This window comes from Anomaloglossus baeobatrachus, unplaced genomic scaffold (assembly GCF_048569485.1).
Source record: "Anomaloglossus baeobatrachus isolate aAnoBae1 unplaced genomic scaffold, aAnoBae1.hap1 Scaffold_3701, whole genome shotgun sequence".
Taxonomy (NCBI): domain Eukaryota; kingdom Metazoa; phylum Chordata; class Amphibia; order Anura; family Aromobatidae; genus Anomaloglossus; species Anomaloglossus baeobatrachus.
In genome coordinates, this window is record NW_027443050.1 from 12320 (window position 1) to 31462 (window position 19143).

The 19143-nt window shown below is 46.7% G+C and overlaps 11 non-coding genes and 1 pseudogene across 11 annotated transcripts; all 12 read left to right on the forward strand.

The window, feature by feature from the left end:
- Positions 1-1169: 1169 nt before the first annotated feature.
- On the forward strand, positions 1170-1360 carry LOC142274121 (U2 spliceosomal RNA). Its single transcript, XR_012738471.1, has one exon. It is a non-coding gene; the product is annotated as a U2 spliceosomal RNA (small nuclear RNA).
- Positions 1361-2747: 1387 nt separating this feature from the next.
- Positions 2748-2938, forward strand: LOC142274122 (U2 spliceosomal RNA). Its single transcript, XR_012738472.1, has one exon. It is a non-coding gene; the product is annotated as a U2 spliceosomal RNA (small nuclear RNA).
- Positions 2939-4325: 1387 nt separating this feature from the next.
- On the forward strand, positions 4326-4516 carry LOC142274123 (U2 spliceosomal RNA). The gene has a single exon (XR_012738473.1). It is a non-coding gene; the product is annotated as a U2 spliceosomal RNA (small nuclear RNA).
- A 1387-nt stretch (positions 4517-5903) lies between these two features.
- On the forward strand, positions 5904-6094 carry LOC142274124 (U2 spliceosomal RNA). The gene has a single exon (XR_012738474.1). It is a non-coding gene; the product is annotated as a U2 spliceosomal RNA (small nuclear RNA).
- Positions 6095-7481: 1387 nt separating this feature from the next.
- Positions 7482-7672, forward strand: LOC142274125 (U2 spliceosomal RNA). Its single transcript, XR_012738475.1, has one exon. It is a non-coding gene; the product is annotated as a U2 spliceosomal RNA (small nuclear RNA).
- Positions 7673-9059: 1387 nt separating this feature from the next.
- Positions 9060-9250, forward strand: LOC142274126 (U2 spliceosomal RNA). The gene has a single exon (XR_012738476.1). It is a non-coding gene; the product is annotated as a U2 spliceosomal RNA (small nuclear RNA).
- Positions 9251-10637: 1387 nt separating this feature from the next.
- Positions 10638-10779, forward strand: LOC142274158 (U2 spliceosomal RNA; annotated as a pseudogene).
- A 697-nt stretch (positions 10780-11476) lies between these two features.
- LOC142274157 (U2 spliceosomal RNA) lies at positions 11477-11669 on the forward strand. Its single transcript, XR_012738504.1, has one exon. It is a non-coding gene; the product is annotated as a U2 spliceosomal RNA (small nuclear RNA).
- Positions 11670-13056: 1387 nt separating this feature from the next.
- Positions 13057-13247, forward strand: LOC142274128 (U2 spliceosomal RNA). The gene has a single exon (XR_012738477.1). It is a non-coding gene; the product is annotated as a U2 spliceosomal RNA (small nuclear RNA).
- A 1387-nt stretch (positions 13248-14634) lies between these two features.
- LOC142274130 (U2 spliceosomal RNA) lies at positions 14635-14825 on the forward strand. Its single transcript, XR_012738479.1, has one exon. It is a non-coding gene; the product is annotated as a U2 spliceosomal RNA (small nuclear RNA).
- Positions 14826-16212: 1387 nt separating this feature from the next.
- Positions 16213-16403, forward strand: LOC142274131 (U2 spliceosomal RNA). Its single transcript, XR_012738480.1, has one exon. It is a non-coding gene; the product is annotated as a U2 spliceosomal RNA (small nuclear RNA).
- Positions 16404-17790: 1387 nt separating this feature from the next.
- On the forward strand, positions 17791-17981 carry LOC142274132 (U2 spliceosomal RNA). Its single transcript, XR_012738481.1, has one exon. It is a non-coding gene; the product is annotated as a U2 spliceosomal RNA (small nuclear RNA).
- The last annotated feature ends 1162 nt before the right edge of the window (positions 17982-19143 follow it).

Consider the following 19143-nt stretch of genomic DNA (forward strand, 5'->3'; position numbering starts at 1 on the left):
CCCGTGCTGCAGTTCTCTGTCTTATCTAGATCATTTGCAATTGAATGGAATAGATCCCTTTTGGACAAAGTGGATTCACCTGCTGCTGCAGTGACCACAGGTGTGATAACATCTAGAATTGGCATCTGGTGCGATCTCTCCGCTTCCACTCCAAAGAAAGTTACCTGTTTATTCCTATCATGCATTGGTTTTTGGGGTTTTCTTTGAGTAATGATGATCTCTTTAGTAGTCTGTTGGCGCCCTCTCCTGGAGGAATAGTTTGCTTGCTCTTGGACATTCTAAAAGAGAGGTCATGATAGACATTGAGCTTCTGAGCTCAATTGGGGACAGTCATGGGTGATGAATGTTTGCAACCTACTGCGAAGCCTCATACCGCAATATAAGGAACGTCAAATACTAAGAAAGGGCGGCCTATGAAAGAATTACTACTTTCAATAAGTACACTTAAACGGCTAATTGGGAATAGAAAAACTGTAAAAAGCCCTCTGAGAAAGCCCCCCTCTAACCTTTGATAGTAAGCTTTTCTGTAGTCTGCCTGTTGATGTATTTTCCGTTTGAACTGTGCACAACATGAAGAGACGGAACACTGGCGGCTTGTCACAATGCCCCCCGATGACATCACAATAGCGCTGCTGCCTAGAAAACAAGCTGCGCAGAAGAAGTTGTTCTTTGGGTGGGAGGGTGGGCTAGTGGAAGGAGGGGGCAATCTCTTTTTTTCCCGGGTGGTAGGGGGATGACAGGAGAAGGGAAGCGGGTGGTGAGAAAGGTACAGAGGGCAGGGTTTGGGGGCTGGGAAGGAAAGGGAAAAGATTAGGGTTTGGGGATGATGAAAGGGCTTTCTACGGGTAAGGATGGCAAAGGGTGGCAGTGACGGAAAGTCAGGCAACCTGTCCTGTCCGTCTTTTTGTATCGTGAATTGGAAAGACTGCAAGGGGGAGGGGAGTTGCTTGCGCCCTAAAGGAGGAGTTATTCAGATTCATTGCAGTGGGCGGCGGCTGCAAAACGCACCATTCTTCTTGTTTTGGCTCTGCAAAGCAGCCTTTTCAAGGGTTGGCTTGGGTGACAAAATGTCTTGTGTAGGCGTGGGTTTGTCTCCCTCTCACTCTCTCTCCCTAAGATGTGTCCGGCATAGGCCAGGGTGCCACTCGAGGCCCAAACCAATTCTGGTTATCGCTTCTCGGCCTTTTGGCTAAGATCAAGTGTAGTATCTGTTCTTATCAGTTTAATATCTGATACGTCCCCTATCTGGGGACCATATATTAAATGGATTTTTAGAACAGGGAGATGGAAAAAGAGCTTGCTCTGTCCACTCCACGCATTGACCTGGTATTGCAGTACCTCCAGGAACGGTGCACCCCTTCTTAACCCAGTTTCCAAAAGCAGAACTCAATTCACCTGATTCATATTAGCCCGATTTAATGAATTGGAAGAAAGCATACGTCTTCATATGCACCTCAATTTGGCCCATTCACTTTTCACACTTCCTCCTTTTGTTTTTTATCTTTCACACTTTTGACTTTCTTTATTCATCCAAATAGCAAACTCATCACCACTCAACCTGACCAACTCGGCTATGTCCCCGTGCTGCAGTTCTCTGTCTTATCTAGATCATTTGCAATTGAATGGAATAGATCCCTTTTGGACAAAGTGGATTCACCTGCTGCTGCAGTGACCACAGGTGTGATAACATCTAGAATTGGCATCTGGTGCGATCTCTCCGCTTCCACTCCAAAGAAAGTTACCTGTTTATTCCTATCATGCATTGGTTTTTGGGGTTTTCTTTGAGTAATGATGATCTCTTTAGTAGTCTGTTGGCGCCCTCTCCTGGAGGAATAGTTTGCTTGCTCTTGGACATTCTAAAAGAGAGGTCATGATAGACATTGAGCTTCTGAGCTCAATTGGGGACAGTCATGGGTGATGAATGTTTGCAACCTACTGCGAAGCCTCATACCGCAATATAAGGAACGTCAAATACTAAGAAAGGGCGGCCTATGAAAGAATTACTACTTTCAATAAGTACACTTAAACGGCTAATTGGGAATAGAAAAACTGTAAAAAGCCCTCTGAGAAAGCCCCCCTCTAACCTTTGATAGTAAGCTTTTCTGTAGTCTGCCTGTTGATGTATTTTCCGTTTGAACTGTGCACAACATGAAGAGACGGAACACTGGCGGCTTGTCACAATGCCCCCCGATGACATCACAATAGCGCTGCTGCCTAGAAAACAAGCTGCGCAGAAGAAGTTGTTCTTTGGGTGGGAGGGTGGGCTAGTGGAAGGAGGGGGCAATCTCTTTTTTTCCCGGGTGGTAGGGGGATGACAGGAGAAGGGAAGCGGGTGGTGAGAAAGGTACAGAGGGCAGGGTTTGGGGGCTGGGAAGGAAAGGGAAAAGATTAGGGTTTGGGGATGATGAAAGGGCTTTCTACGGGTAAGGATGGCAAAGGGTGGCAGTGACGGAAAGTCAGGCAACCTGTCCTGTCCGTCTTTTTGTATCGTGAATTGGAAAGACTGCAAGGGGGAGGGGAGTTGCTTGCGCCCTAAAGGAGGAGTTATTCAGATTCATTGCAGTGGGCGGCGGCTGCAAAACGCACCATTCTTCTTGTTTTGGCTCTGCAAAGCAGCCTTTTCAAGGGTTGGCTTGGGTGACAAAATGTCTTGTGTAGGCGTGGGTTTGTCTCCCTCTCGCTCTCTCTCCCTAAGATGTGTCCGGCATAGGCCAGGGTGCCACTCGAGGCCCAAACCAATTCTGGTTATCGCTTCTCGGCCTTTTGGCTAAGATCAAGTGTAGTATCTGTTCTTATCAGTTTAATATCTGATACGTCCCCTATCTGGGGACCATATATTAAATGGATTTTTAGAACAGGGAGATGGAAAAAGAGCTTGCTCTGTCCACTCCACGCATTGACCTGGTATTGCAGTACCTCCAGGAACGGTGCACCCCTTCTTAACCCAGTTTCCAAAAGCAGAACTCAATTCACCTGATTCATATTAGCCCGATTTAATGAATTGGAAGAAAGCATACGTCTTCATATGCACCTCAATTTGGCCCATTCACTTTTCACACTTCCTCCTTTTGTTTTTTATCTTTCACACTTTTGACTTTCTTTATTCATCCAAATAGCAAACTCATCACCACTCAACCTGACCAACTCGGCTATGTCCCCGTGCTGCAGTTCTCTGTCTTATCTAGATCATTTGCAATTGAATGGAATAGATCCCTTTTGGACAAAGTGGATTCACCTGCTGCTGCAGTGACCACAGGTGTGATAACATCTAGAATTGGCATCTGGTGCGATCTCTCCGCTTCCACTCCAAAGAAAGTTACCTGTTTATTCCTATCATGCATTGGTTTTTGGGGTTTTCTTTGAGTAATGATGATCTCTTTAGTAGTCTGTTGGCGCCCTCTCCTGGAGGAATAGTTTGCTTGCTCTTGGACATTCTAAAAGAGAGGTCATGATAGACATTGAGCTTCTGAGCTCAATTGGGGACAGTCATGGGTGATGAATGTTTGCAACCTACTGCGAAGCCTCATACCGCAATATAAGGAACGTCAAATACTAAGAAAGGGCGGCCTATGAAAGAATTACTACTTTCAATAAGTACACTTAAACGGCTAATTGGGAATAGAAAAACTGTAAAAAGCCCTCTGAGAAAGCCCCCCTCTAACCTTTGATAGTAAGCTTTTCTGTAGTCTGCCTGTTGATGTATTTTCCGTTTGAACTGTGCACAACATGAAGAGACGGAACACTGGCGGCTTGTCACAATGCCCCCCGATGACATCACAATAGCGCTGCTGCCTAGAAAACAAGCTGCGCAGAAGAAGTTGTTCTTTGGGTGGGAGGGTGGGCTAGTGGAAGGAGGGGGCAATCTCTTTTTTTCCCGGGTGGTAGGGGGATGACAGGAGAAGGGAAGCGGGTGGTGAGAAAGGTACAGAGGGCAGGGTTTGGGGGCTGGGAAGGAAAGGGAAAAGATTAGGGTTTGGGGATGATGAAAGGGCTTTCTACGGGTAAGGATGGCAAAGGGTGGCAGTGACGGAAAGTCAGGCAACCTGTCCTGTCCGTCTTTTTGTATCGTGAATTGGAAAGACTGCAAGGGGGAGGGGAGTTGCTTGCGCCCTAAAGGAGGAGTTATTCAGATTCATTGCAGTGGGCGGCGGCTGCAAAACGCACCATTCTTCTTGTTTTGGCTCTGCAAAGCAGCCTTTTCAAGGGTTGGCTTGGGTGACAAAATGTCTTGTGTAGGCGTGGGTTTGTCTCCCTCTCGCTCTCTCTCCCTAAGATGTGTCCGGCATAGGCCAGGGTGCCACTCGAGGCCCAAACCAATTCTGGTTATCGCTTCTCGGCCTTTTGGCTAAGATCAAGTGTAGTATCTGTTCTTATCAGTTTAATATCTGATACGTCCCCTATCTGGGGACCATATATTAAATGGATTTTTAGAACAGGGAGATGGAAAAAGAGCTTGCTCTGTCCACTCCACGCATTGACCTGGTATTGCAGTACCTCCAGGAACGGTGCACCCCTTCTTAACCCAGTTTCCAAAAGCAGAACTCAATTCACCTGATTCATATTAGCCCGATTTAATGAATTGGAAGAAAGCATACGTCTTCATATGCACCTCAATTTGGCCCATTCACTTTTCACACTTCCTCCTTTTGTTTTTTATCTTTCACACTTTTGACTTTCTTTATTCATCCAAATAGCAAACTCATCACCACTCAACCTGACCAACTCGGCTATGTCCCCGTGCTGCAGTTCTCTGTCTTATCTAGATCATTTGCAATTGAATGGAATAGATCCCTTTTGGACAAAGTGGATTCACCTGCTGCTGCAGTGACCACAGGTGTGATAACATCTAGAATTGGCATCTGGTGCGATCTCTCCGCTTCCACTCCAAAGAAAGTTACCTGTTTATTCCTATCATGCATTGGTTTTTGGGGTTTTCTTTGAGTAATGATGATCTCTTTAGTAGTCTGTTGGCGCCCTCTCCTGGAGGAATAGTTTGCTTGCTCTTGGACATTCTAAAAGAGAGGTCATGATAGACATTGAGCTTCTGAGCTCAATTGGGGACAGTCATGGGTGATGAATGTTTGCAACCTACTGCGAAGCCTCATACCGCAATATAAGGAACGTCAAATACTAAGAAAGGGCGGCCTATGAAAGAATTACTACTTTCAATAAGTACACTTAAACGGCTAATTGGGAATAGAAAAACTGTAAAAAGCCCTCTGAGAAAGCCCCCCTCTAACCTTTGATAGTAAGCTTTTCTGTAGTCTGCCTGTTGATGTATTTTCCGTTTGAACTGTGCACAACATGAAGAGACGGAACACTGGCGGCTTGTCACAATGCCCCCCGATGACATCACAATAGCGCTGCTGCCTAGAAAACAAGCTGCGCAGAAGAAGTTGTTCTTTGGGTGGGAGGGTGGGCTAGTGGAAGGAGGGGGCAATCTCTTTTTTTCCCGGGTGGTAGGGGGATGACAGGAGAAGGGAAGCGGGTGGTGAGAAAGGTACAGAGGGCAGGGTTTGGGGGCTGGGAAGGAAAGGGAAAAGATTAGGGTTTGGGGATGATGAAAGGGCTTTCTACGGGTAAGGATGGCAAAGGGTGGCAGTGACGGAAAGTCAGGCAACCTGTCCTGTCCGTCTTTTTGTATCGTGAATTGGAAAGACTGCAAGGGGGAGGGGAGTTGCTTGCGCCCTAAAGGAGGAGTTATTCAGATTCATTGCAGTGGGCGGCGGCTGCAAAACGCACCATTCTTCTTGTTTTGGCTCTGCAAAGCAGCCTTTTCAAGGGTTGGCTTGGGTGACAAAATGTCTTGTGTAGGCGTGGGTTTGTCTCCCTCTCGCTCTCTCTCCCTAAGATGTGTCCGGCATAGGCCAGGGTGCCACTCGAGGCCCAAACCAATTCTGGTTATCGCTTCTCGGCCTTTTGGCTAAGATCAAGTGTAGTATCTGTTCTTATCAGTTTAATATCTGATACGTCCCCTATCTGGGGACCATATATTAAATGGATTTTTAGAACAGGGAGATGGAAAAAGAGCTTGCTCTGTCCACTCCACGCATTGACCTGGTATTGCAGTACCTCCAGGAACGGTGCACCCCTTCTTAACCCAGTTTCCAAAAGCAGAACTCAATTCACCTGATTCATATTAGCCCGATTTAATGAATTGGAAGAAAGCATACGTCTTCATATGCACCTCAATTTGGCCCATTCACTTTTCACACTTCCTCCTTTTGTTTTTTATCTTTCACACTTTTGACTTTCTTTATTCATCCAAATAGCAAACTCATCACCACTCAACCTGACCAACTCGGCTATGTCCCCGTGCTGCAGTTCTCTGTCTTATCTAGATCATTTGCAATTGAATGGAATAGATCCCTTTTGGACAAAGTGGATTCACCTGCTGCTGCAGTGACCACAGGTGTGATAACATCTAGAATTGGCATCTGGTGCGATCTCTCCGCTTCCACTCCAAAGAAAGTTACCTGTTTATTCCTATCATGCATTGGTTTTTGGGGTTTTCTTTGAGTAATGATGATCTCTTTAGTAGTCTGTTGGCGCCCTCTCCTGGAGGAATAGTTTGCTTGCTCTTGGACATTCTAAAAGAGAGGTCATGATAGACATTGAGCTTCTGAGCTCAATTGGGGACAGTCATGGGTGATGAATGTTTGCAACCTACTGCGAAGCCTCATACCGCAATATAAGGAACGTCAAATACTAAGAAAGGGCGGCCTATGAAAGAATTACTACTTTCAATAAGTACACTTAAACGGCTAATTGGGAATAGAAAAACTGTAAAAAGCCCTCTGAGAAAGCCCCCCTCTAACCTTTGATAGTAAGCTTTTCTGTAGTCTGCCTGTTGATGTATTTTCCGTTTGAACTGTGCACAACATGAAGAGACGGAACACTGGCGGCTTGTCACAATGCCCCCCGATGACATCACAATAGCGCTGCTGCCTAGAAAACAAGCTGCGCAGAAGAAGTTGTTCTTTGGGTGGGAGGGTGGGCTAGTGGAAGGAGGGGGCAATCTCTTTTTTTCCCGGGTGGTAGGGGGATGACAGGAGAAGGGAAGCGGGTGGTGAGAAAGGTACAGAGGGCAGGGTTTGGGGGCTGGGAAGGAAAGGGAAAAGATTAGGGTTTGGGGATGATGAAAGGGCTTTCTACGGGTAAGGATGGCAAAGGGTGGCAGTGACGGAAAGTCAGGCAACCTGTCCTGTCCGTCTTTTTGTATCGTGAATTGGAAAGACTGCAAGGGGGAGGGGAGTTGCTTGCGCCCTAAAGGAGGAGTTATTCAGATTCATTGCAGTGGGCGGCGGCTGCAAAACGCACCATTCTTCTTGTTTTGGCTCTGCAAAGCAGCCTTTTCAAGGGTTGGCTTGGGTGACAAAATGTCTTGTGTAGGCGTGGGTTTGTCTCCCTCTCGCTCTCTCTCCCTAAGATGTGTCCGGCATAGGCCAGGGTGCCACTCGAGGCCCAAACCAATTCTGGTTATCGCTTCTCGGCCTTTTGGCTAAGATCAAGTGTAGTATCTGTTCTTATCAGTTTAATATCTGATACGTCCCCTATCTGGGGACCATATATTAAATGGATTTTTAGAACAGGGAGATGGAAAAAGAGCTTGCTCTGTCCACTCCACGCATTGACCTGGTATTGCAGTACCTCCAGGAACGGTGCACCCCTTCTTAACCCAGTTTCCAAAAGCAGAACTCAATTCACCTGATTCATATTAGCCCGATTTAATGAATTGGAAGAAAGCATACGTCTTCATATGCACCTCAATTTGGCCCATTCACTTTTCACACTTCCTCCTTTTGTTTTTTATCTTTCACACTTTTGACTTTCTTTATTCATCCAAATAGCAAACTCATCACCACTCAACCTGACCAACTCGGCTATGTCCCCGTGCTGCAGTTCTCTGTCTTATCTAGATCATTTGCAATTGAATGGAATAGATCCCTTTTGGACAAAGTGGATTCACCTGCTGCTGCAGTGACCACAGGTGTGATAACATCTAGAATTGGCATCTGGTGCGATCTCTCCGCTTCCACTCCAAAGAAAGTTACCTGTTTATTCCTATCATGCATTGGTTTTTGGGGTTTTCTTTGAGTAATGATGATCTCTTTAGTAGTCTGTTGGCGCCCTCTCCTGGAGGAATAGTTTGCTTGCTCTTGGACATTCTAAAAGAGAGGTCATGATAGACATTGAGCTTCTGAGCTCAATTGGGGACAGTCATGGGTGATGAATGTTTGCAACCTACTGCGAAGCCTCATACCGCAATATAAGGAACGTCAAATACTAAGAAAGGGCGGCCTATGAAAGAATTACTACTTTCAATAAGTACACTTAAACGGCTAATTGGGAATAGAAAAACTGTAAAAAGCCCTCTGAGAAAGCCCCCCTCTAACCTTTGATAGTAAGCTTTTCTGTAGTCTGCCTGTTGATGTATTTTCCGTTTGAACTGTGCACAACATGAAGAGACGGAACACTGGCGGCTTGTCACAATGCCCCCCGATGACATCACAATAGCGCTGCTGCCTAGAAAACAAGCTGCGCAGAAGAAGTTGTTCTTTGGGTGGGAGGGTGGGCTAGTGGAAGGAGGGGGCAATCTCTTTTTTTCCCGGGTGGTAGGGGGATGACAGGAGAAGGGAAGCGGGTGGTGAGAAAGGTACAGAGGGCAGGGTTTGGGGGCTGGGAAGGAAAGGGAAAAGATTAGGGTTTGGGGATGATGAAAGGGCTTTCTACGGGTAAGGATGGCAAAGGGTGGCAGTGACGGAAAGTCAGGCAACCTGTCCTGTCCGTCTTTTTGTATCGTGAATTGGAAAGACTGCAAGGGGGAGGGGAGTTGCTTGCGCCCTAAAGGAGGAGTTATTCAGATTCATTGCAGTGGGCGGCGGCTGCAAAACGCACCATTCTTCTTGTTTTGGCTCTGCAAAGCAGCCTTTTCAAGGGTTGGCTTGGGTGACAAAATGTCTTGTGTAGGCGTGGGTTTGTCTCCCTCTCGCTCTCTCTCCCTAAGATGTGTCCGGCATAGGCCAGGGTGCCACTCGAGGCCCAAACCAATTCTGGTTATCGCTTCTCGGCCTTTTGGCTAAGATCAAGTGTAGTATCTGTTCTTATCAGTTTAATATCTGATACGTCCCCTATCTGGGGACCATATATTAAATGGATTTTTAGAACAGGGAGATGGAAAAAGAGCTTGCTCTGTCCACTCCACGCATTGACCTGGTATTGCAGTACCTCCAGGAACGGTGCACCCCTTCTTAACCCAGTTTCCAAAAGCAGAACTCAATTCACCTGATTCATATTAGCCCGATTTAATGAATTGGAAGAAAGCATACGTCTTCATATGCACCTCAATTTGGCCCATTCACTTTTCACACTTCCTCCTTTTGTTTTTTATCTTTCACACTTTTGACTTTCTTTATTCATCCAAATAGCAAACTCATCACCACTCAACCTGACCAACTCGGCTATGTCCCCGTGCTGCAGTTCTCTGTCTTATCTAGATCATTTGCAATTGAATGGAATAGATCCCTTTTGGACAAAGTGGATTCACCTGCTGCTGCAGTGACCACAGGTGTGATAACATCTAGAATTGGCATCTGGTGCGATCTCTCCGCTTCCACTCCAAAGAAAGTTACCTGTTTATTCCTATCATGCATTGGTTTTTGGGGTTTTCTTTGAGTAATGATGATCTCTTTAGTAGTCTGTTGGCGCCCTCTCCTGGAGGAATAGTTTGCTTGCTCTTGGACATTCTAAAAGAGAGGTCATGATAGACATTGAGCTTCTGAGCTCAATTGGGGACAGTCATGGGTGATGAATGTTTGCAACCTACTGCGAAGCCTCATACCGCAATATAAGGAACGTCAAATACTAAGAAAGGGCGGCCTATGAAAGAATTACTACTTTCAATAAGTACACTTAAACGGCTAATTGGGAATAGAAAAACTGTAAAAAGCCCTCTGAGAAAGCCCCCCTCTAACCTTTGATAGTAAGCTTTTCTGTAGTCTGCCTGTTGATGTATTTTCCGTTTGAACTGTGCACAACATGAAGAGACGGAACACTGGCGGCTTGTCACAATGCCCCCCGATGACATCACAATAGCGCTGCTGCCTAGAAAACAAGCTGCGCAGAAGAAGTTGTTCTTTGGGTGGGAGGGTGGGCTAGTGGAAGGAGGGGGCAATCTCTTTTTTTCCCGGGTGGTAGGGGGATGACAGGAGAAGGGAAGCGGGTGGTGAGAAAGGTACAGAGGGCAGGGTTTGGGGGCTGGGAAGGAAAGGGAAAAGATTAGGGTTTGGGGATGATGAAAGGGCTTTCTACGGGTAAGGATGGCAAAGGGTGGCAGTGACGGAAAGTCAGGCAACCTGTCCTGTCCGTCTTTTTGTATCGTGAATTGGAAAGACTGCAAGGGGGAGGGGAGTTGCTTGCGCCCTAAAGGAGGAGTTATTCAGATTCATTGCAGTGGGCGGCGGCTGCAAAACGCACCATTCTTCTTGTTTTGGCTCTGCAAAGCAGCCTTTTCAAGGGTTGGCTTGGGTGACAAAATGTCTTGTGTAGGCGTGGGTTTGTCTCCCTCTCGCTCTCTCTCCCTAAGATGTGTCCGGCATAGGCCAGGGTGCCACTCGAGGCCCAAACCAATTCTGGTTATCGCTTCTCGGCCTTTTGGCTAAGATCAAGTGTAGTATCGTTCGAAAAGGTGGTTTAAGGCTCCGGCCACCTTAGTACAATGATGCAATGCACACTGGAAGGTTGCACTTGTTAGTACTTTGGGAGGATAGTATATCCATCTAGGGGAAACCATGGCCCTACCAGGATTGAGGCTATTAGACTGAGTAAGTGTGGGGGTTATGGTGCAATGTGCCCCAGGAATGGACACCCTGGAGGGAGTCTGAACTTGCTAGGTTGGGACCCTGGTAAGCCTCAGACTCTGTCGCACGCCGCGCCTTGCCTATTCATACTTTCCAAGCATATTGCCCTATCCTGGCCTTCTGGCTAAGAAGGGAAATTTTTATAATCCCGGTCGGAAGTCCGGTCAGCTTTGGGCTGAGAAACCAACACCCGGTTGGAGGTCCGGGTCAGCTTTGGCTGAGAAACCAACACCCGGTTGGAGGTCCGGTTAGCCTTGGGCTGAGAAACCAACACCCGGTTGGAGGTCCGGTCAGCCTTGGGCTGAGAAACCAACACCCGGTTGGAGGTCCGGTCAGCCTTGGGCTGAGAAACCAACACCGGTTGACGGTCCGGGCAGTCTCGGCTGCGAAACCAACGACTAGTAGCTCCCTACTCCACTTGGGTAAGATGCCTCGGTGGACGCTGGGAGCAACAACAAGGCTCAACCAGGCTTCGGCTTGGGGGAGCACCGAAGATCCCTGACCCTCGCTGTGGCCTTCTGGCTCGGAGGGACGGGGTTGATTTTTGGGGATCCTCTTCTCACGGAGGGGTCCACACGAATCCTAGCCTTTGCACTGTTTTTGGTGTGACTTCGGTCATGCATTTTTGCGGTGCTTTGGAAAGCTTCATTAAATCAATCTGTTCTTATCAGTTTAATATCTGATACGTCCCCTATCTGGGGACCATATATTAAATGGATTTTTAGAACAGGGAGATGGAAAAAGAGCTTGCTCTGTCCACTCCACGCATTGACCTGGTATTGCAGTACCTCCAGGAACGGTGCACCCCTTCTTAACCCAGTTTCCAAAAGCAGAACTCAATTCACCTGATTCATATTAGCCCGATTTAATGAATTGGAAGAAAGCATACGTCTTCATATGCACCTCAATTTGGCCCATTCACTTTTCACACTTCCTCCTTTTGTTTTTTATCTTTCACACTTTTGACTTTCTTTATTCATCCAAATAGCAAACTCATCACCACTCAACCTGACCAACTCGGCTATGTCCCCGTGCTGCAGTTCTCTGTCTTATCTAGATCATTTGCAATTGAATGGAATAGATCCCTTTTGGACAAAGTGGATTCACCTGCTGCTGCAGTGACCACAGGTGTGATAACATCTAGAATTGGCATCTGGTGCGATCTCTCCGCTTCCACTCCAAAGAAAGTTACCTGTTTATTCCTATCATGCATTGGTTTTTGGGGTTTTCTTTGAGTAATGATGATCTCTTTAGTAGTCTGTTGGCGCCCTCTCCTGGAGGAATAGTTTGCTTGCTCTTGGACATTCTAAAAGAGAGGTCATGATAGACATTGAGCTTCTGAGCTCAATTGGGGACAGTCATGGGTGATGAATGTTTGCAACCTACTGCGAAGCCTCATACCGCAATATAAGGAACGTCAAATACTAAGAAAGGGCGGCCTATGAAAGAATTACTACTTTCAATAAGTACACTTAAACGGCTAATTGGGAATAGAAAAACTGTAAAAAGCCCTCTGAGAAAGCCCCCCTCTAACCTTTGATAGTAAGCTTTTCTGTAGTCTGCCTGTTGATGTATTTTCCGTTTGAACTGTGCACAACATGAAGAGACGGAACACTGGCGGCTTGTCACAATGCCCCCCGATGACATCACAATAGCGCTGCTGCCTAGAAAACAAGCTGCGCAGAAGAAGTTGTTCTTTGGGTGGGAGGGTGGGCTAGTGGAAGGAGGGGGCAATCTCTTTTTTTCCCGGGTGGTAGGGGGATGACAGGAGAAGGGAAGCGGGTGGTGAGAAAGGTACAGAGGGCAGGGTTTGGGGGCTGGGAAGGAAAGGGAAAAGATTAGGGTTTGGGGATGATGAAAGGGCTTTCTACGGGTAAGGATGGCAAAGGGTGGCAGTGACGGAAAGTCAGGCAACCTGTCCTGTCCGTCTTTTTGTATCGTGAATTGGAAAGACTGCAAGGGGGAGGGGAGTTGCTTGCGCCCTAAAGGAGGAGTTATTCAGATTCATTGCAGTGGGCGGCGGCTGCAAAACGCACCATTCTTCTTGTTTTGGCTCTGCAAAGCAGCCTTTTCAAGGGTTGGCTTGGGTGACAAAATGTCTTGTGTAGGCGTGGGTTTGTCTCCCTCTCGCTCTCTCTCCCTAAGATGTGTCCGGCATAGGCCAGGGTGCCACTCGAGGCCCAAACCAATTCTGGTTATCGCTTCTCGGCCTTTTGGCTAAGATCAAGTGTAGTATCTGTTCTTATCAGTTTAATATCTGATACGTCCCCTATCTGGGGACCATATATTAAATGGATTTTTAGAACAGGGAGATGGAAAAAGAGCTTGCTCTGTCCACTCCACGCATTGACCTGGTATTGCAGTACCTCCAGGAACGGTGCACCCCTTCTTAACCCAGTTTCCAAAAGCAGAACTCAATTCACCTGATTCATATTAGCCCGATTTAATGAATTGGAAGAAAGCATACGTCTTCATATGCACCTCAATTTGGCCCATTCACTTTTCACACTTCCTCCTTTTGTTTTTTATCTTTCACACTTTTGACTTTCTTTATTCATCCAAATAGCAAACTCATCACCACTCAACCTGACCAACTCGGCTATGTCCCCGTGCTGCAGTTCTCTGTCTTATCTAGATCATTTGCAATTGAATGGAATAGATCCCTTTTGGACAAAGTGGATTCACCTGCTGCTGCAGTGACCACAGGTGTGATAACATCTAGAATTGGCATCTGGTGCGATCTCTCCGCTTCCACTCCAAAGAAAGTTACCTGTTTATTCCTATCATGCATTGGTTTTTGGGGTTTTCTTTGAGTAATGATGATCTCTTTAGTAGTCTGTTGGCGCCCTCTCCTGGAGGAATAGTTTGCTTGCTCTTGGACATTCTAAAAGAGAGGTCATGATAGACATTGAGCTTCTGAGCTCAATTGGGGACAGTCATGGGTGATGAATGTTTGCAACCTACTGCGAAGCCTCATACCGCAATATAAGGAACGTCAAATACTAAGAAAGGGCGGCCTATGAAAGAATTACTACTTTCAATAAGTACACTTAAACGGCTAATTGGGAATAGAAAAACTGTAAAAAGCCCTCTGAGAAAGCCCCCCTCTAACCTTTGATAGTAAGCTTTTCTGTAGTCTGCCTGTTGATGTATTTTCCGTTTGAACTGTGCACAACATGAAGAGACGGAACACTGGCGGCTTGTCACAATGCCCCCCGATGACATCACAATAGCGCTGCTGCCTAGAAAACAAGCTGCGCAGAAGAAGTTGTTCTTTGGGTGGGAGGGTGGGCTAGTGGAAGGAGGGGGCAATCTCTTTTTTTCCCGGGTGGTAGGGGGATGACAGGAGAAGGGAAGCGGGTGGTGAGAAAGGTACAGAGGGCAGGGTTTGGGGGCTGGGAAGGAAAGGGAAAAGATTAGGGTTTGGGGATGATGAAAGGGCTTTCTACGGGTAAGGATGGCAAAGGGTGGCAGTGACGGAAAGTCAGGCAACCTGTCCTGTCCGTCTTTTTGTATCGTGAATTGGAAAGACTGCAAGGGGGAGGGGAGTTGCTTGCGCCCTAAAGGAGGAGTTATTCAGATTCATTGCAGTGGGCGGCGGCTGCAAAACGCACCATTCTTCTTGTTTTGGCTCTGCAAAGCAGCCTTTTCAAGGGTTGGCTTGGGTGACAAAATGTCTTGTGTAGGCGTGGGTTTGTCTCCCTCTCGCTCTCTCTCCCTAAGATGTGTCCGGCATAGGCCAGGGTGCCACTCGAGGCCCAAACCAATTCTGGTTATCGCTTCTCGGCCTTTTGGCTAAGATCAAGTGTAGTATCTGTTCTTATCAGTTTAATATCTGATACGTCCCCTATCTGGGGACCATATATTAAATGGATTTTTAGAACAGGGAGATGGAAAAAGAGCTTGCTCTGTCCACTCCACGCATTGACCTGGTATTGCAGTACCTCCAGGAACGGTGCACCCCTTCTTAACCCAGTTTCCAAAAGCAGAACTCAATTCACCTGATTCATATTAGCCCGATTTAATGAATTGGAAGAAAGCATACGTCTTCATATGCACCTCAATTTGGCCCATTCACTTTTCACACTTCCTCCTTTTGTTTTTTATCTTTCACACTTTTGACTTTCTTTATTCATCCAAATAGCAAACTCATCACCACTCAACCTGACCAACTCGGCTATGTCCCCGTGCTGCAGTTCTCTGTCTTATCTAGATCATTTGCAATTGAATGGAATAGATCCCTTTTGGACAAAGTGGATTCACCTGCTGCTGCAGTGACCACAGGTGTGATAACATCTAGAATTGGCATCTGGTGCGATCTCTCCGCTTCCACTCCAAAGAAAGTTACCTGTTTATTCCTATCATGCATTGGTTTTTGGGGTTTTCTTTGAGTAATGATGATCTCTTTAGTAGTCTGTTGGCGCCCTCTCCTGGAGGAATAGTTTGCTTGCTCTTGGACATTCTAAAAGAGAGGTCATGATAGACATTGAGCTTCTGAGCTCAATTGGGGACAGTCATGGGTGATGAATGTTTGCAACCTACTGCGAAGCCTCATACCGCAATATAAGGAACGTCAAATACTAAGAAAGGGCGGCCTATGAAAGAATTACTACTTTCAATAAGTACACTTAAACGGCTAATTGGGAATAGAAAAACTGTAAAAAGCCCTCTGAGAAAGCCCCCCTCTAACCTTTGATAGTAAGCTTTTCTGTAGTCTGCCTGTTGATGTATTTTCCGTTTGAACTGTGCACAACATGAAGAGACGGAACACTGGCGGCTTGTCACAATGCCCCCCGATGACATCACAATAGCGCTGCTGCCTAGAAAACAAGCTGCGCAGAAGAAGTTGTTCTTTGGGTGGGAGGGTGGGCTAGTGGAAGGAGGGGGCAATCTCTTTTTTTCCCGGGTGGTAGGGGGATGACAGGAGAAGGGAAGCGGGTGGTGAGAAAGGTACAGAGGGCAGGGTTTGGGGGCTGGGAAGGAAAGGGAAAAGATTAGGGTTTGGGGATGATGAAAGGGCTTTCTACGGGTAAGGATGGCAAAGGGTGGCAGTGACGGAAAGTCAGGCAACCTGTCCTGTCCGTCTTTTTGTATCGTGAATTGGAAAGACTGCAAGGGGGAGGGGAGTTGCTTGCGCCCTAAAGGAGGAGTTATTCAGATTCATTGCAGTGGGCGGCGGCTGCAAAACGCACCATTCTTCTTGTTTTGGCTCTGCAAAGCAGCCTTTTCAAGGGTTGGCTTGGGTGACAAAATGTCTTGTGTAGGCGTGGGTTTGTCTCCCTCTCGCTCTCTCTCCCTAAGATGTGTCCGGCATAGGCCAGGGTGCCACTCGAGGCCCAAACCAATTCTGGTTATCGCTTCTCGGCCTTTTGGCTAAGATCAAGTGTAGTATCTGTTCTTATCAGTTTAATATCTGATACGTCCCCTATCTGGGGACCATATATTAAATGGATTTTTAGAACAGGGAGATGGAAAAAGAGCTTGCTCTGTCCACTCCACGCATTGACCTGGTATTGCAGTACCTCCAGGAACGGTGCACCCCTTCTTAACCCAGTTTCCAAAAGCAGAACTCAATTCACCTGATTCATATTAGCCCGATTTAATGAATTGGAAGAAAGCATACGTCTTCATATGCACCTCAATTTGGCCCATTCACTTTTCACACTTCCTCCTTTTGTTTTTTATCTTTCACACTTTTGACTTTCTTTATTCATCCAAATAGCAAACTCATCACCACTCAACCTGACCAACTCGGCTATGTCCCCGTGCTGCAGTTCTCTGTCTTATCTAGATCATTTGCAATTGAATGGAATAGATCCCTTTTGGACAAAGTGGATTCACCTGCTGCTGCAGTGACCACAGGTGTGATAACATCTAGAATTGGCATCTGGTGCGATCTCTCCGCTTCCACTCCAAAGAAAGTTACCTGTTTATTCCTATCATGCATTGGTTTTTGGGGTTTTCTTTGAGTAATGATGATCTCTTTAGTAGTCTGTTGGCGCCCTCTCCTGGAGGAATAGTTTGCTTGCTCTTGGACATTCTAAAAGAGAGGTCATGATAGACATTGAGCTTCTGAGCTCAATTGGGGACAGTCATGGGTGATGAATGTTTGCAACCTACTGCGAAGCCTCATACCGCAATATAAGGAACGTCAAATACTAAGAAAGGGCGGCCTATGAAAGAATTACTACTTTCAATAAGTACACTTAAACGGCTAATTGGGAATAGAAAAACTGTAAAAAGCCCTCTGAGAAAGCCCCCCTCTAACCTTTGATAGTAAGCTTTTCTGTAGTCTGCCTGTTGATGTATTTTCCGTTTGAACTGTGCACAACATGAAGAGACGGAACACTGGCGGCTTGTCACAATGCCCCCCGATGACATCACAATAGCGCTGCTGCCTAGAAAACAAGCTGCGCAGAAGAAGTTGTTCTTTGGGTGGGAGGGTGGGCTAGTGGAAGGAGGGGGCAATCTCTTTTTTTCCCGGGTGGTAGGGGGATGACAGGAGAAGGGAAGCGGGTGGTGAGAAAGGTACAGAGGGCAGGGTTTGGGGGCTGGGAAGGAAAGGGAAAAGATTAGGGTTTGGGGATGATGAAAGGGCTTTCTACGGGTAAGGATGGCAAAGGGTGGCAGTGACGGAAAGTCAGGCAACCTGTCCTGTCCGTCTTTTTGTATCGTGAATTGGAAAGACTGCAAGGGGGAGGGGAGTTGCTTGCGCCCTAAAGGAGGAGTTATTCAGATTCATTGCAGTGGGCGGCGGCTGCAAAACGCACCATTCTTCTTGTTTTGGCTCTGCAAAGCAGCCTTTTCAAGGGTTGGCTTGGGTGACAAAATGTCTTGTGTAGGCGTGGGTTTGTCTCCCTCTCGCTCTCTCTCCCTAAGATGTGTCCGGCATAGGCCAGGGTGCCACTCGAGGCCCAAACCAATTCTGGTTATCGCTTCTCGGCCTTTTGGCTAAGATCAAGTGTAGTATCTGTTCTTATCAGTTTAATATCTGATACGTCCCCTATCTGGGGACCATATATTAAATGGATTTTTAGAACAGGGAGATGGAAAAAGAGCTTGCTCTGTCCACTCCACGCATTGACCTGGTATTGCAGTACCTCCAGGAACGGTGCACCCCTTCTTAACCCAGTTTCCAAAAGCAGAACTCAATTCACCTGATTCATATTAGCCCGATTTAATGAATTGGAAGAAAGCATACGTCTTCATATGCACCTCAATTTGGCCCATTCACTTTTCACACTTCCTCCTTTTGTTTTTTATCTTTCACACTTTTGACTTTCTTTATTCATCCAAATAGCAAACTCATCACCACTCAACCTGACCAACTCGGCTATGTCCCCGTGCTGCAGTTCTCTGTCTTATCTAGATCATTTGCAATTGAATGGAATAGATCCCTTTTGGACAAAGTGGATTCACCTGCTGCTGCAGTGACCACAGGTGTGATAACATCTAGAATTGGCATCTGGTGCGATCTCTCCGCTTCCACTCCAAAGAAAGTTACCTGTTTATTCCTATCATGCATTGGTTTTTGGGGTTTTCTTTGAGTAATGATGATCTCTTTAGTAGTCTGTTGGCGCCCTCTCCTGGAGGAATAGTTTGCTTGCTCTTGGACATTCTAAAAGAGAGGTCATGATAGACATTGAGCTTCTGAGCTCAATTGGGGACAGTCATGGGTGATGAATGTTTGCAACCTACTGCGAAGCCTCATACCGCAATATAAGGAACGTCAAATACTAAGAAAGGGCGGCCTATGAAAGAATTACTACTTTCAATAAGTACACTTAAACGGCTAATTGGGAATAGAAAAACTGTAAAAAGCCCTCTGAGAAAGCCCCCCTCTAACCTTTGATAGTAAGCTTTTCTGTAGTCTGCCTGTTGATGTATTTTCCGTTTGAACTGTGCACAACATGAAGAGACGGAACACTGGCGGCTTGTCACAATGCCCCCCGATGACATCACAATAGCGCTGCTGCCTAGAAAACAAGCTGCGCAGAAGAAGTTGTTCTTTGGGTGGGAGGGTGGGCTAGTGGAAGGAGGGGGCAATCTCTTTTTTTCCCGGGTGGTAGGGGGATGACAGGAGAAGGGAAGCGGGTGGTGAGAAAGGTACAGAGGGCAGGGTTTGGGGGCTGGGAAGGAAAGGGAAAAGATTAGGGTTTGGGGATGATGAAAGGGCTTTCTACGGGTAAGGATGGCAAAGGGTGGCAGTGACGGAAAGTCAGGCAACCTGTCCTGTCCGTCTTTTTGTATCGTGAATTGGAAAGACTGCAAGGGGGAGGGGAGT